Below are 16,789 nucleotides of genomic sequence, written 5' to 3'. Positions count from 1 at the left end.
ATTTTTAATGCATCCATTTATTTCAAATTTAACTCGACTACATGCGAAGCTTTAGTAATCTTCTATGAAATATTTTTATTCTAGAGGCTGCCAACTTGCTGCAAAGCGCATTGCATTTTTTTTTATTTCACTTATATTGTTTACATATATATATATATATATATATATATATATATATATATATATATATATATATATTATTTAGCGCCGGTTGTTTACTCTTTATTTGATATAAATTACTCCTTCATCTGATGTAAATGTAAATTAATTTAAGAATACTAGTTTGATTGAAAATTCATATCCAGTTGTATAAACTTGTACAATCCAGCAAACGTGTAAAGTTTATTTTAAACTTGAAAAATATTTCTAAAATCTTGGTGGTAAAAACACTTCGTGTTTATATTAATGTCCACAGCTGTATTAAATATCCGGATTCAATTTCATAACAACAACTTATCAGTCCAGATCGAATAACAGTCATTTGCTAGACGAGTCGACTCAGCTGGGAGTTATCTTGACGGAATGCAAATAAACATCTCAGTTGAACAATAATAGAAGATTATGGCAACAGCTAAATCAATTTGTTTTAGAAAAACAATTTGAAAAGCTAAAAACTTTTCAAATTGTTTGATTTGTATTTACTCATCTGACTGTTTGAGAAGATGACAAGCACGACATCATACGTTCTGCTGGTCGAAATGAATTATACTTTGCACGTTCGTACTCTCGAAATTTCATTCCAATTCATCACCTAAGATTGTTCAATTAAAAAAAAAAAAAACCTGAATTTCCTAATCCCACAATCCTTTCTTGTTCAACCTAATAAGTCCCATTTTTCACTGTCCAGCTTATATAGTTGTCTACTCAATACAGTGAAATATCACTGTCATGAGGACCATGGCTCATGACACTCTCTAAGTAATTTACTGTGATAATTCCTGTTTTATAAGTAACTTAGTCAGCATCACACGCTCATTGAATCTTATCAGCATGCCCTCAATTTACTACTCCATTTTCAAAAGTTTTCCCTGCTTAATTGATCAGAAAGTTCTGGACGGACATGACTCATTAAGCATCAATTTTGTCAATGCAAGCCGTAAGTTTATTCTTCAAAACTATTCGAATTTGAGCTCTTCACACACACACACACACACACACACACACACACACACACACACACACACACACACACACACACACACACACACACTGATTCATGTTTTTAATAACTTATTTAATAACTCATTGTAATTAATAGGCTAATTGTGAAAAGGCTAATGGGGCACACGTCATTTCGAAAACTGGAGCATTTGGTTTCTGTATAGTATTCGATAACACTGAAACTCATAAACTGTCAATAGTGTACCTTATCTCATTATCACCATAATATACAAATTAGCTGAGGATTACATCGCCAAATCGAAAAATGATGTATACGAAGTGATATTTTCTGGCCTGGTTGTTCCGAATGGTTAGTGTATCCGCTCTCCAACTAACAGGCTGTGGGTTCTGTTTCCGCCGTGGGCATCGCTGTTTGTCATTGTCTTTAATCGTGAGATAAATCTTTCATCGATCTCAACCGCCTAAGGCCTGAAGTGGCTTAAAAAAAAGTCAATTTGTTTTATATGTTCTTATAATTTTTTAAAAATAATTTCTTAAAAAATAAATATAATAAAATACGATATATTAAATAATAAATATAATAAACGACTGTTTCTGCTAGGAAAGGTATAGATACTATGCAGCAGTGTGCATGGAAAGTAACAGTTATTATTATTTCGTTTACGCTGTAACATATTCAGTGTTTATTCATTGTGTGTGTGTGTGTGTGTGTGTGTGTGTGTGTGTGTGTGTGTGTGTAAGAGATGACAAGGCACCAAGATGTCTTCCAGCTTTCAACAGAAAGACGAAGAAGACAGAAAAACCTTTGCAAAGTTACTTGATAAAATGTACACTTTTCCACTGATAAAGATTAAAATGTTATAATTGCAAGTGTCATAGGTTAACTGTACAGCTGTCATTAAATACTCATGACTTTTGCTTTTCGGTTTTGCATTCAGTGACTTTCAGATAATTTACGTAAGCCCGTGTGTGTAACGGATATCCTTCCGAGAACAACAGCCATTTGCCGTCCACGGGGTAAAGTAAGGTCATCCGCATCTGACCGCTCACTTCTTTGAACTGAAGTCACTGACACTTCGCATCCTTGACGGCCAAGATTTCGGCTAATTCTGACCTCCAACGCTTACTCCGTCCTTCAGCCGTCCTTTCCGACCTTCTTCCGACCTCTGCAGGTCACAAGAACGTAGTCGAGACGCGTGCACTACTCTACATAGACCCATGGCTCATCCTTGAGCCTCCTTGGAAGTGCTTAACGTTAGTAGAGGTGACTAACCTCGGTGACCTTTCAAACTGTCCTTGGCCGAAACGAGAACAACGCCCGCAGACGTCCAAAAGCGATGGCACACACACACACACACACACACACACACACACACACACACACACACACACACACACACACACACACACACACACACACACACACACACACACACACACACACACACACACACACACACACACACACACACACACAAAGACTATTTGGTCCCACTCACTGGTCCAAACATCAACGCGCTCACCCGATGTGTCAATAACCTATGCCCGGTCAGTGCCCGAACACTTGAAGGAATGCGATAACTTTTTTTTGAAAGCGAGCGACTCTTCTAATGGGAATGACACGACTCACCTAACTGAACTCTCTGCTTCCAATCATTTATAGAACGACGAACTTCTCCCAATAGCAATGTCAACCATAATGAGGAACTAGGGCCACACGTTTGCTCTCAGTCACCTTAGATATTCGTAGGTCAGACACCGTGTACAAGCGAGTTTGTTATGAAAGGTTTTCGCTCATTCTTTCGAGAGAGTGAGGCTATGAATGAATTAATCTACATTGTAGATTAATTCTGAATTTCTGAAATTTAAATGGACATTTAAATTTCAGAAAACGAACTTCTTAGAGAGTAATGTAGTGATGATTTAAATATTTATCTAAAGCAGACTACAGAAAGAAATATAAAATGCATTATGAATATATAGATATTATTTAGTGGTTTGTTTATATAGCAATAGTTATATTAATTAACTTTGAAATTTTTATTGACTATCTATGCATTAGTTCCTAAATAAAGATTAGGATCTTGTTTAGAATAAAAGACTTTAGAAATATTGCAATCTACTTTCAGAAGAAAGTGGTTTTAATCACGAATGATCATGCATAGATAATATTTATGTCTTAAAACAAATTCGTGGGGGAAAAGAAGACGAGAATTTAATTTTGAGACGCATTTAGCCTTTATAGATGATGAGAAAGCGTTTGATAAAATACATAGAAAAAAAAAAATTATGGAGTGTAATGAACACGCAAAAATATCCATTACATTTAGTACCATCTATCCTATTCTATTCCCTCAGCCATCTGGCTGGTGGAGGTAGCTATATGCTACTATACTAGGGAATGATTATGAGCAAGGTGGTTTCCCGTTGCCTTACTTCCCGTAGTATATTTTATGACTGTAGCCGTATGTGTTCACGGGACCGGTTTGCCTGCTTTGAGGGATGAAAAACCGGAGTTACCAGGAGAAAACCCTCCACCTCCGTATGAGACCGGCTAACTCATCTTCCATCGAAAGAGACCAGATCAAGGTTTCTCACGTTACTGACGGGAATCGAACCCAGGTCTTTCCGACCAAAGGACTTCGTCTATACTGACTGAACTACGGAGACTCACATTTAGTACAAGTATACAAAATTTGAGCCTCCGGAGCTGAGTTTATTTCCACAGAGTCCTTTGATTAGAAGAACATTGGTTCGAATCCCGTCTGTGACGTAAAGAACCTTTATCCGGGCTTTTCAATCAAAGGTAAGTTTGTCGGTCTCATAGGCTGGTGGAGGATTTTTTGTCCCTCAAAGCAATCAAACCGGCCAGGTGAACACGCATATCCACAGACAAAGACTATTGGACAAGGAGGTCAACGGCAAACCATCTTGTTCTATAATAATTCCCTAGTAAAGTAGCATTGCTATCCCACCAACCACTAGGTTGTGGGAAAGTACATACAAAGTTAATATAAAAACACAAAAATAAAGTTACAATTAGGTAATTTATTAACAGAAGAGATTGGAATTAATCAAGACGTAAGACAGGAATGTAGGTTGTCTCCAACTCTATACAATAGATCGAATTATAAAATGATGGGAAACAATATGCCCAGGTATCCAGTTAACCAGAAGAACTGTTATCAATACAATGCTACATGCAAATGATCATATTAGATTACAAAGATGACCAGATGATCTTTAAAGAAAACAAAAAATCACGGCATTTAGAGGCAGAGATATATTAAGTCAAAACTAGTCATAAGAGATATAATAATAGAATAAGTGACGCAATTTAATTATTTAAGTTGCATAGTAACATATCTAAAAACGAAGATACAGATGAACAAAATAAAAATTAATTTCAGGCAATTTGTGGAACAATCAAAAGATAATTGAGTGGTAATGGCCATTTCCACTCTATTATATTTAGCTCAGAAATATGGACTGTTAAAAAGAAAGTTCAAAGCAGAATAGAGGCAGTAGAAACGATATTTTCAAGAACAATTAAAGGATGCACAAAATTAGATCATAAAAAATGAAGACATTAGAAGAAAGGTGAGTATGAATATTTACAACGTAAATGTATAAATATATTACTTTATTACGTATATTAATACTTGGGTAATACTATTACACATAATAAAGTATTACCAAGGCATATTTAAGTCAGTTTTGCGTAACCATTATTTTCGCTAAAAAAAATTAACTTTATGAGGAAACACAACTCTGAAGTGCATTCTGATCATGATGTAGGATTCGAAGCCTGAGATTTTCAAAATCATGGTTAAATCAACTTCGTCGGTTGCATTATTAGCTTATGTCACTGAATTTTTGCCATTTAACGATATATTCTGGTTTTACATGGTCCGAATAAAAAAAAAGCATGAAGAATATCAAATTGGTCCGCTTCTTAATATTAAAACGGCTAGGTACAGTGCAAAAGTTGATTGCCAAACTGCAACTATGGTATTGCATGCCACGAGCCATTTTAGACTAATCAGATATGTTCTATGTTCCTGTCTGTTGACGATCATTGTTTATCAAATTATGCAATATATACTGGATGTATTTGTAATTCTATAAAAGAAAACAGAAAAAAAAGAGAAGATTCCACAGATGTTTTGAAAGCATCTGGAGGATGTTGTCTAAGATGTTCCTAGATGTTCTTTAGGAAAGAATATTTAGCAAATATTCCTTTCCAAATTATTTGCTAAATTACTGCCGTGTGTAACGATCTGCACCGATAATGGGATTAGTTGGCTCAAGAAAGCTTTGAAGTAAGCATACTATAGCTGTGTATGAGATGTAATATGTAATAAAATTTCCCATAGTTGTACAGGGTGTCCCAAAATTCACGCAAGATTTAAATTTAGCGCCACTTGTGCGGTAAAGTGTTGCCAACGAGAAAAAAAAGACAGCGTGACAGCTGACAGTTCAGGGTTATTAAAAATGACCACACACAGCGAAGAGAGTTCGTTGAATGGATTATGGAACAACAACAAGTGGATGCTTATTTTTCGAACAAAATCATCTTCAGCGATGAGGCTCATTTTCATCTTGATGGCTTCGTTAATCGACAAAATTGTCGCATTTGGGGTTCAGAAAATCCACGAGTGATTGTTGAGAAACAAATGCATCCGCGACGTGACACTGTTTGGTGCGGATTTTGGGATCGAGGCATCATCGGTCCATTCTTCTTCGAAAATGCGGCTGGTAAGGCAATAACAGTTAATGGTGCTCGCTATCGCGACATGATAATCCAGTTTTTTGTGCCTAAATTGCAAGATATGGATGTGGACGACATGTGGTTTCAACAAGACGGTGCCACATGCCATAAAGCCCGAGAAACAATTCAATTACTGCATGAGTCATTTCCTGGTCGTGTAATTTCCCGTTTTGGTGATCAGAATTGGCCGCCCAGATCATGTGACTTAACGCCGTTGGACTTTTTTCTTTGGGGCTTTTTGAAGTCTAAGGTTTATGCCAACAAGCCCACGACCACCCACGCCTTGAAGGAGGAAATTGAGTGCTGTATCAACGAAATTCAGCCACATTTATGCCAAACGGTCATGGAAAATTTCGACAAAAGAGTGCGTATGTGCCAGCAAAGCCGTGGAGGCCATTTACCCGATATGCTATTCCATGCATAACCCTATACTGTATACTTTATGAATCAATAAGAACTTACAATTTTTAATTAAAAACCTGTGTTTTCTATCAAAATTACTTCTTGCGTGAATTTTGGGACACCCTGTATTTGCCATACTGCTAAATAAGCCCAGGCGAAGAATTGTCACTATAATATTCACGCGGTACATTAGACGTTTTAATGAATAGTTGATGAGCTGAACTTTGCATTTGCTTGTTTTATACTACGTGGACTTTAGGATGTATTCAGGTGAATTCAAATAATAATATTATGAGCCTTCCACGAGGAATTTTTTGTCCATCTTATGGTAGCAATAGTAAGAATAATCCAAATTCTTTTTTTTGTACCGTGTACAGTACATGTTACTACTACTGCTATTACCAGATATGTCTTCTAGATCGGATTTATGTTTCTGATGGGAAAACTAGTGCAGCTAGAGAAATTCCATTCCTACAGCCTACAGTCCGAAATCGACTAAATCGGTGCTAGAATAAAACATCTATCCGTTAAATATCTCTCAACAGCTTAATTTGCTCTACCAAATAAAGATGTCTCAATCATATTCCTCCCTTCACCTTTTATCTCCCACATTCTGCAGTCGTCTTTACAATCTTTGCAACATACTCCTTAAATTTCAAATTTCGATCCGCCATAATCCCAAGATCTCGGGCTTCCTTACGTCCTCCAGTATACCTCCACATAATAGGTATGCAGTATTCTATCTTCAGAACCCAAACATTAAACTAGGCCTCCCAGTTAGTTGCCGACCTGGTTATCCGAGTTGTAAACGCACCTGCTTTCCAACCAAAACAGGCTGTGGGTACGAATCCCGCTGTGAGCATGGAATTCGTGATTGTCTTTAGATGAGAGATGAATTTCATCGCCCTGTGGGCCATCCATTGTACGAATGTTCTGTAGGTTCTACAAAAACCTTTCGTGGACAGCAACCACATAAAATCCCTCATCAGCCACTCCTGTCACTTTATTATAAAAAAAAAAAGTTAATCAGATTACTGAAACAAGAGCGCCACTAAACAAATCCTAGCTTACCTTCACATATAGTATTTCCTTTTTTTTTTTTTTCGCATGGTAATTAACTTAACAACTATAATAATCACCTAATTTTTTCTTAAAGTTATATCAATTCTCTACTCTATAAAAAATTAATCCTTCCACAACTTCACATTATCCGAAAACAACTCAATATTTCCCTGAACTTAAGTGACAATATCATTGATATAAAGGTCGAACAGTAATGATCCTAGTACCTATTGCTGATTTTCTTTTTAAGAAATGGATATAATACAAAAAAAAAAATTGATAATATACGGAACAAAAACATAACACACCAAAAGAACAACGATTTCAGCAAAGCTATATCCTTTTTCCACTTGTGTACCCCTTTTAAACTCCGATTTCTATAAATTGTAATCCTTGTTTTTAAAATAGCTGTTTTTAAATACTGACACTTTTGTTCAGTGCCTATCTTAATGTAAAATAGTTTACTTTACTTGCGTTTCCGCCATTATTGATTATTTTCCTGAACGGCCCAGCACGTACCCCCGGGGGTACGCGTACCACGGATTGGGAACCAATGCCCTATATTAAAGGTCTATCCGAAAGAAAAAAAAAATAAAGTAAAAAAAATTAAGGAAGTATAACATCAAAACCAGCTTTAAACCTCCCATAAAATTAAAATACTTATTCAGCGGGCCAAGGATTCCCCTCTCCTTTCACGTCCAGGAGTATACCAAAGGAAATATGCGTGTAATTTCTGTTCATAGACGAAATATGGATGCATAGTAAATATCAGAAAAGAACCTAAAAACCATATCCAGTTAATCTATCACCATGGAAAAACAGGATTGATTGAAAAGGTACACAATTCTTACAGTGCAGTATGAAAGAAAATTTAAAGAGGCGTGTGAAACCTTCATAAAACAACCAAATTTAAATAAGAATGATGGTCTCAAATTTTTAAGTTTTGATCCATATATACAACTCTACAGCAGTTCCCATCCTCGAATACCAACAAACAAAAATAACGATCACAGAGCTATTGGCTACTTTTCAAGTAAACAATCAAGTAGTCAAAGAAAGATCAAAAAGAAAACCAAGTTTTTATTTATTTATTTTTAAGGACTCTAGGCTAAATACGATAATTGTAGGTTAAGCAAGGAGCAAAGGCCAATCGTATATTAAGCTGAGAATGGAATATATTAATATAAAATATGCAAGACTAGCAACTGTAGAGGTTTAATAACTGGATGTCAAAATTGGGAATTTTCCGATTGGCTGATGTAATTAATTATTTTGATTAATTTTTGTTTATGAATTTATTTTATCTTTAATACTTTTTAGCACATGCGATCAGAATAGGCAGGTGCTACAAGTATCACGTATATGAGTGTATTTATGAGTATGTTAAATGAGTGTATATACTGTGTGTGTGTGTGTGTGTGTGTGTGTGTGTGTGTGTGTGTGTGTGTGTGTGTGTGTGTGTGTGTGTTCCTGAAGATGGCCTTATTGTAAAGATCGCAATGTAGAATTTTAATATTCTTAAAGTTTTTTTTTTTTTTAATCTCAAACTGTTCACCTTTCAGTTACACTGAAAGAAAGGATAATTCAAAATGTGTCACCCCACCACAGTACCATGCGGGATTTCGAAACCAAATCCGAAGGAATATGATGGTTAATTCTTATTCTGGAGTCTCCTATTGTCTGTTTGTAAGATGAAAAAAATCCTCCCAGTTCCGTGTGAGATCGGCTTACTCGCCTTTTTAGACGAATAGTCATGATAAAGTTTCTTCATGTCCAAGACAGGATTTCTAACTCGCATCTTTCCAATCAAAAAGCATCGGCAAACTGACTGAGCTATGGAGGCGCTGTGTCTTTCCTAAAGATATAAAAATATTTTTAGTTGTAGAGTGCTTTTAAAGAAATTATTGTGCGACATGTTTTATATTCAGATTTAATAAGTTTTGATAAAATCTGAAAATAAAAACTCCCCAAAAGTTGCATTTCGCTTTTAACGGTTGATTCTATTGGCGTGATCAGTTTGCAGATGCATATTCGCCATCAAAAATAAAAATAAAAAAACGCAAAAATAAGTTCTTTTTATCACTTAAAAGGATCCATGTACGTGTTTTCGAAGCACTGATTATTCTTCTACTTGACATATGAGTTCGATATATTTTAATATGATAATTTTAATATCTGGTTTTGGGTAAGGGAAAAAAAACGGATTTTTACAAACTTCTAATTTGATTTTCGAGAAATATCTCATTTTTCAGTAAAATAAATGACATAAAATTGTGAGAGCTCACTTTACATACCACTTTAAAAAAAATATGTTGTTTTACAAATTATCAATTATAGAAGGGGGGAAAAAATCTACTGTTGTACTAAAGTGTGAAAAATTGGTTTACTTAGTCTAGTAAATGTATACGTAAACGATGTAAAGTCTAGTAAACGATGGTAAAGGAAGAACCATCGTATAGAATCTCTATTAGAAATCCTTCAGTGATACTTTATTAGAAGTAGTTCATTTTTGCTTATGATTGTTATATTATATTATATTATATTCTGAATTACAACACTTAACGCTAGTTTTCAGAAAGGCATCTGTCTTCATATTTATCAAAATGGGTAGATACGAAGTCACTAATTGACAAAATACAGTATGATGGGTTCAAATAGTAATTTATGTCATTTTCGAGAAAATGATGTGAATTAAAATATTATATGCAAAATAATAGTTATTACGTCACCCTTTGATAAAGTCCGTGCAGAAAATTACGATCCCAATTTCACGTTACTGTTAACACATAACAAAAAAACGAATGACAAAATAGTGATTAATAGTTTACAAATAAGAAACAAAATATAGTTAAATAAGCGTTCCCTAATAAAATTTTATTTATTTAAAGATCTTTTGCGAATGTGCGCATAAACACGAAAATGTAATTCTCGTGCAAAGGCAGACGATCAACGCATCGAACTGCTACAAAAGTTTTCATTCTCGTACTGTTATGAAATTATATAAATGAGGGAGTTTTTTTTTTTTAATACATTTAACAAAATTAGTATATTTGCATTTTAAGACATCAGATATTAATTGCTATCCTTACTAACCTATTAAAAATTAACAACCGAATTTTTTAATTTAAGTCCGTTATAAACATCCTTTTTAATCGTTTGGTACCTGCCTGACAAACAATGATTTTCTCCTTACTATATATCCCTGGATGGCAATTGACCCCGGAAATAGCTCCTAAATAAGAAAGCTATCTCTAGCATCGTGAAAACGCACTCTCTCTATGTTGGTATCAATGAAGTTAAAGGGTGATCGTCAAAGTATGTGCATGTAGGCAGCTACAATGCATAACTGCATCGTGGGTGTATGTGTGCTGGCGCATTTATGAGAATGATATCAACGGAGTCGATAGGTAGTGAAGGTAAAGGGTTTGGATCTCTTCCACTTATCCGACGGTGTGGACCAACTGCGGTGTTCTCCCTTCCGCAGTCAATAATAGTGCAGTCCAAGGTTACACCACTTACAGTGAGGGGAGAAGAAAGAAATGGTTACTTCCAAATAGGTGCTATTTTAAAATCGTAAACTAATAAAAATGAGTTTTTTGGTTCAGTAGTACATATTAATAGTTAGCAGGAAAGGTTCAGCTGTCTTTGGAACATTCCATGTGATAAATCTCTACGTATGCTACCTACTGCTATTCCTTCCTCCCCTCTGGAATCAGCAGACGTGGGAAGAGTCTCTCATCACAGTCAAAAGTGAAGGTTACAGACCTGAGAACGCATGCGTGTAAGTTTCACGGCCAAGGCCAGTAGCCTTGCAAGCAAAGGGTGGGAGATTCACCTGAGTTTTGCTAGCTCATTGTCCTTGAACCGCGCCTCCTGGCCGTGAAAATGTTCGTTGCGACCGTGAACGGCGTTCGGCTGACATACATCGCTTGGGTCCACCCCTCGTTGACCTTCTGGCGACCTTCAGCCGGTCCCTACGGCTGATATCCCTGCCGTGGGATCAACTCGACCATTCAACACGAGAACTATGTGCGCAGATGATGTCAGACGCAAGAATGGAGATTGGAGGATGCGGGGAGGCAGAGTAACAGTAGGTTGGATGACGTGTCTGCCACCTCTAGTAAAGCACCCAGCTGGCCACGGCGAGGGGGGGGGGGGAAGGGAGATACCATATGGAAATTTGTAATCATATGCACAAGCCAATGGTGAGATTCAAATGCACGTGACGCTGCTCGCCAACAAATCCTATATCCAATACTTGACTGTAATGGAGGGGGATAGATGCCGAGCTAAAAATAGGAACGACCTCGACAGAGAAATTATGCAAGTAGGTCACGTAAACGCTAGCACATATCGATCGTTCGGAACCCGGAAGACGCTTAATGAGCCCAATGGCACAGTCGCCTCAATCTGCGGCTTCAGTGACGGAGCAACTCCCCGTTAACACACTGCTCGGAGAAATCACCTGAATACAACAGGTAGCGAAGTAATATGGATGGGTTCAGAGAGCAATGCTATCGGTCCCGCAAAATACCGGAGAAGAGAAAAATGTACGGCGACAGCATTTTACATGGTTCAGTTATTCAAACGATTGTCACATCAAAGAATGGATGTCATAAATCACCGATATTTTGACACTAAAAATTGCCTTCGTAGATTTCGGAGAAGCGTTATTGTAAGTAATCAAAATTATTAAAGCAAAAAAGTGAATAATCTCAGAAGGCTCAGTTATACGCGTCTTTGGTGCCGCCAAAATTCGTTCGGTTTCTTTTCTTATAAAAGTAGGAAAAATATTCAGAAAGTACAATCAGTTTTTGCCTATTATTTTTTAAGTAACTAGTTTAGAATAAATAACTGTGAAATACTTCAATTTAATAAACGATTATTTGAAAATCAGCATTTTTTTTTACCCTCAAAAGAGAGAAAGCTCCTAAAGAGACTCATCCCTACTTCAGTTTTATAAATGGAATGTAAAAAAAAAAAAAAAAGTCTTGATGCGTTGGGTTGGATGTGACGTTATGCATATTACTTTCACACCATTTAAAAATGCACTTTATTTTTTCCCTTCTCGTAATAATAATTTAAATCATATTCTACCTAATTAAACATTTTAAAATAGTTCAATTTCTACTAATACTTATAAAAAATGTAGCGCACATCTTTAACGTTATATATCATATTACAGTTATTTTCAGACTAACTGGCGTAGAAAACTATTTGCCTCTTCTCCGTTCAATTCCTTACATAATTCATAAATGAAATTGCACAGAATAAACGCTTAGAATTTTCATTAGTTACTACTAATATTCCTTTTGAACATTTGTCTGTTGGTATATTATCGCTTAGCAACAGTCACTAGTGTTGTTAAAAACGTGACGAACTCAAAAATTTGACAATGAAAATAGTCTGAACGTAAAGCAATAAAAAGGCTGATTTTATAGCGTCAATAATGGCTTGGCTGTTTGCCATTTTCCGAGATATATAGAATCACAACAGAGATAAGGGGTTTAATCATTTGTCTTGAAGATTTATACTAAATAGGTTTTGTTGGCCATATTTTATGTCGAATAGACTTGTTGCTCATAGATATCGACTCTAATTGCATTTACCAGTGCTTTACATTGAATTATGATGTAAATTCTGCAAAATTTCCTTACACGTCTATTATTCTATGGCGAGGAAGGGTGCTGGAATCGATTTTATTTTCCGCATTTAATGGAAGCTTTCCTGCACTGTCACACCTGTGTCGTATTTACATTCCAGTATTCATTAATCAGTTTTATGCAGCGCTCGTGAAAACAATCCGTTTTTCCTCTTGGCACGTTCAGTTTCCCCTTCCTTATTGAAACAATACAAGAGTTGCCTTGGACTACACAATACGTGTGATAAATGCAGGGAAATGCCTACTTAGTTTGTCCTTATTAATAGAAGGGCATTCAAAAGTAAAACGCAGTTATTACTGATAAATGTCTCTACGTGTTCTGCGAAATGAATTCCAAAATTCAGATTTGGAAAGTTTCCAGTATTGAAACAATCGCAACAATGATTAGAGCTCAAACATTCAAGTAATTAATATAATGAAACACAACGAAACAAAACTAGGTACATATTTTAAGAAAAAATTGTAAAATATTTATATAATAATTTTGATATATATATATATATATATATATATATATATGATACCCGTGTAGTAAACTTAATAAGACATTTGATACATTAACGCATATTTCGTAGTATCTCATCACATTACCGGAGTGGACTTATACGGAAATAAACAGATTTGCACGCATGCGCAAACAGACAACAAAATATATATAGACATTTGTATATACGCATATAAATTAAAATATAATATGTCCATGTTTCTAATATATGCATAATATTTATATATTAATTATATATGTATATACTGTATATTAATATTAATATATGCATAATATTCGCCAGCAAAGGTTAGTCGATTGGTAGAGCCTCTGCTACTAATGGCTCACGCAAAGCAAGTTTGAACGCGGTTAGTAGTTGGAAGGGAATCAATCGTTCGATGCCGTTAGCACACTCTCCCTCGATGAGTCTTTGGACTCCCTGGAGGTGTCACATAATAATAATGCATAAAAAGGATAGTTCAAAAGACACTGCGACATGAGAAACTTCCATTAGAAAAAAAAAAAAAGAAGCTTTCCACAAGTATGATAAAATAGTATGAACATATAGAAACGATAGAAAAAAAAAAAATACAAATGTATACATAAAACATGTAAAAGCCACGAATTAAAAAAAAAATGATTTGGTCCTCAAATGAAGAGGTCTGTTTTAAAATTTTAAATTTCACTGCCGCATTTATAATAATAATAATAATCGGCCGACCTGGCTGATCTAGTGGTCAGCGTATCCACACTTGAACCAAAAAGTAGGTTCTAATTTCGTCTTTTGCATGGATGTCTGCGAATATTTTTTTGTCTGTGAATAATCGTTTTTTTTTTTTTTTAGATAGGTGACGAACTTCGTCGCCCGATGTGACACCGCCGACCCACTTTTTGCAGGCCTAAAGGGGCTTGAAAAAAATTCCATGTTTGATCTCTAGAGCAAGATTTCAAGATTTCCGTATTAGGTAAAAAAAAAAAAATAATAAAATAAAAAAAATACTGAAACAACAACAAAAACATCCTTAGTTAATCCTTCTCCTGTTATTAATGCACGATAGATTTCAAAACAAGATGAAAAGCTTTTGCATTATGGCCTTTTACTGTAAATTTTTCTGTCAAAATGATGTATATCCTCGTTGTTCCTGTGTTGGCAACGGAAGAACTTTCTGAAATGCGCATACTCTGTTAAAATTGAGTTAGTATCAACATAGCCTTGTTCTTCTTGTAAGCAGCACATAAAACTTTTTGTTGACTAATATATATATATATATGAAACAAATTACGACGAGGAACACAAAATGTGTGCCTTGTTTTTTTTCGCTTTCACCAATGTCATCGCAAAAGGATAGACTGAGAAGCTTATAATTGCCAAAAGAACGTCGCCTGTTCTCTTTGTAGAATGATAAGGTGGATTAAGACTGATTAGATCCTCTTCAGGAGGATTAGGAATCTCCTTCCCGTGGACGAACTTTTCAATCCCCCACCCCCACCCCAAGAAATGATAAAAAAGGAAAAACCATTATCAACCTGCGGAGGAGATTTGTAGTCATTAAAAGATTGTTAATATACAGAAGCAATGAAAAGTGGATTTCAAAGTCTTGGAGCATACTAATAGTATTGATAACGAAGTGTGGGTGAAGATAAAATATCATAAACCAGCAAGGCAAATCGACTCAAAACATTTGTTTCTGCGAAGAACTGGAGAGATACGATGTAAACCGAAATACGTTTTTTTTTTTTTTTTTTTTTTTTTTTTTTTTTTTTTTTTGAATGGTCTAAATTCTGGTGATATAGATGAAAGGAGAATAACCATTTTTTGAATATTATTCGTCACACATTTGTTTTCATTTGAATCTTTGTTCCATCTGTACATTTCAATTGTCTGCAAATGGGATCGAGGCATAGGATCTTTCTATTATACACACATTACTTGTATGAAATAGAAGTAAGACATCCCGCCTTTCTTCTCGGCGAAGGTCGCCACCGTACAGCAAGGTAACCGAAGTTTCTAGGAGTCATTAAACGAGCAGTTCCGCGAACACTTAATTTGTTGGAGGGCAAGTAAACGAGTTGGCATCCCTATATTCTGTTCACGCACTCAAAACAGTAGGTGTAAACATGGAGAGTGGAGTAATAATCAGGCGAATGTTTTTTTTCCCCTTGCATAATCTCTTCAATACGTGAAGTGATTTAATTAAACTTTGATTAATTTGATTCAAATGAATTTGAATCAAATTAAATGAAATCAAATGAATCTGATTGAATCTGACAATTCCTGTGATCGTCTGGTTAAGCCTAATGATTTTCAACGTGAAAAACATTTTTTTTTTTTTTAACTTTGAAATTCTTCCAACGGTACATTTCAATCTATTGTTCAGTTATATTAATCGTGTGTTGTCAAAAGAACATCTCAATTCAGTACATTTTTTAATGATGTGCTTGTCTGAATAAATTCTTATAGCTAAAAAAACTATATTTTAATTAAACTACCATCTTTTGTTATTTTGATCCCTGTAGTCGTAGTAGTAATAAAGGTGATATGTTGTTATTGCGAACGTTTGCAAGAATTTGTAAACAAAAACGCTTTAAACGGTTTCATACTGGCAAATGTTATTAAATATGTAGCTGTATAAAAATTATTTTCAACCAATTAGAAGGAAGACAAAGCTATTAATCTCACTATTTGGTTTTACAGTTGTGCGTTTGTTTACGAACTTATAAACAAGTGGATATTTTTATATTAAATTATGGGAAAATTTTTGAAATTCATTTAATTATTAAAACATTTAAAACCCCAAAAATTTCTCATGTTCTCATACCTTTTCTTCATATAGTATAATATACTATACTATATATATATACGAATGACGCATAAAATATGCAAAATTCATATATTTTATTTATTTTTTATCAATTAATTAATTATATTTATTTTTTAATATATATTTTTTCAGTCATGCAAAAGATAAATTATTTTTGTTTTAGTAATCGAAGAAATACCGTGAATTGCCATAATCAAAAGAAATATATATTTTATTCATGTAGAATTTATGCCTAAGTGTTATATTCATCATCAGTACAGGATCACAGAACGGCAATTAAACAATAACAGACAATTCTGATAAGCGCCACCATCTTGGTATCTTTAACATATATATATATATATATATATATATATGCGCGAAATAAAGTTAGGAAAGATTTTCAGATTTAAAAAGTACTATCTCCCATAAAGGGGATAGACGTAGACCATCTGACCTGTTTAAGTTAGCACAATGAAGTCAGG

This window comes from Typopeltis vanoorti, chromosome 19 (genome assembly GCF_054136105.1).
Source record: "Typopeltis vanoorti isolate ZY-2024b chromosome 19, IOZ_Tvanoo_1.0, whole genome shotgun sequence".
Lineage (NCBI taxonomy): Eukaryota > Metazoa > Arthropoda > Arachnida > Uropygi > Thelyphonidae > Typopeltis > Typopeltis vanoorti.
This window is presented reverse-complemented; position numbering follows the sequence as displayed.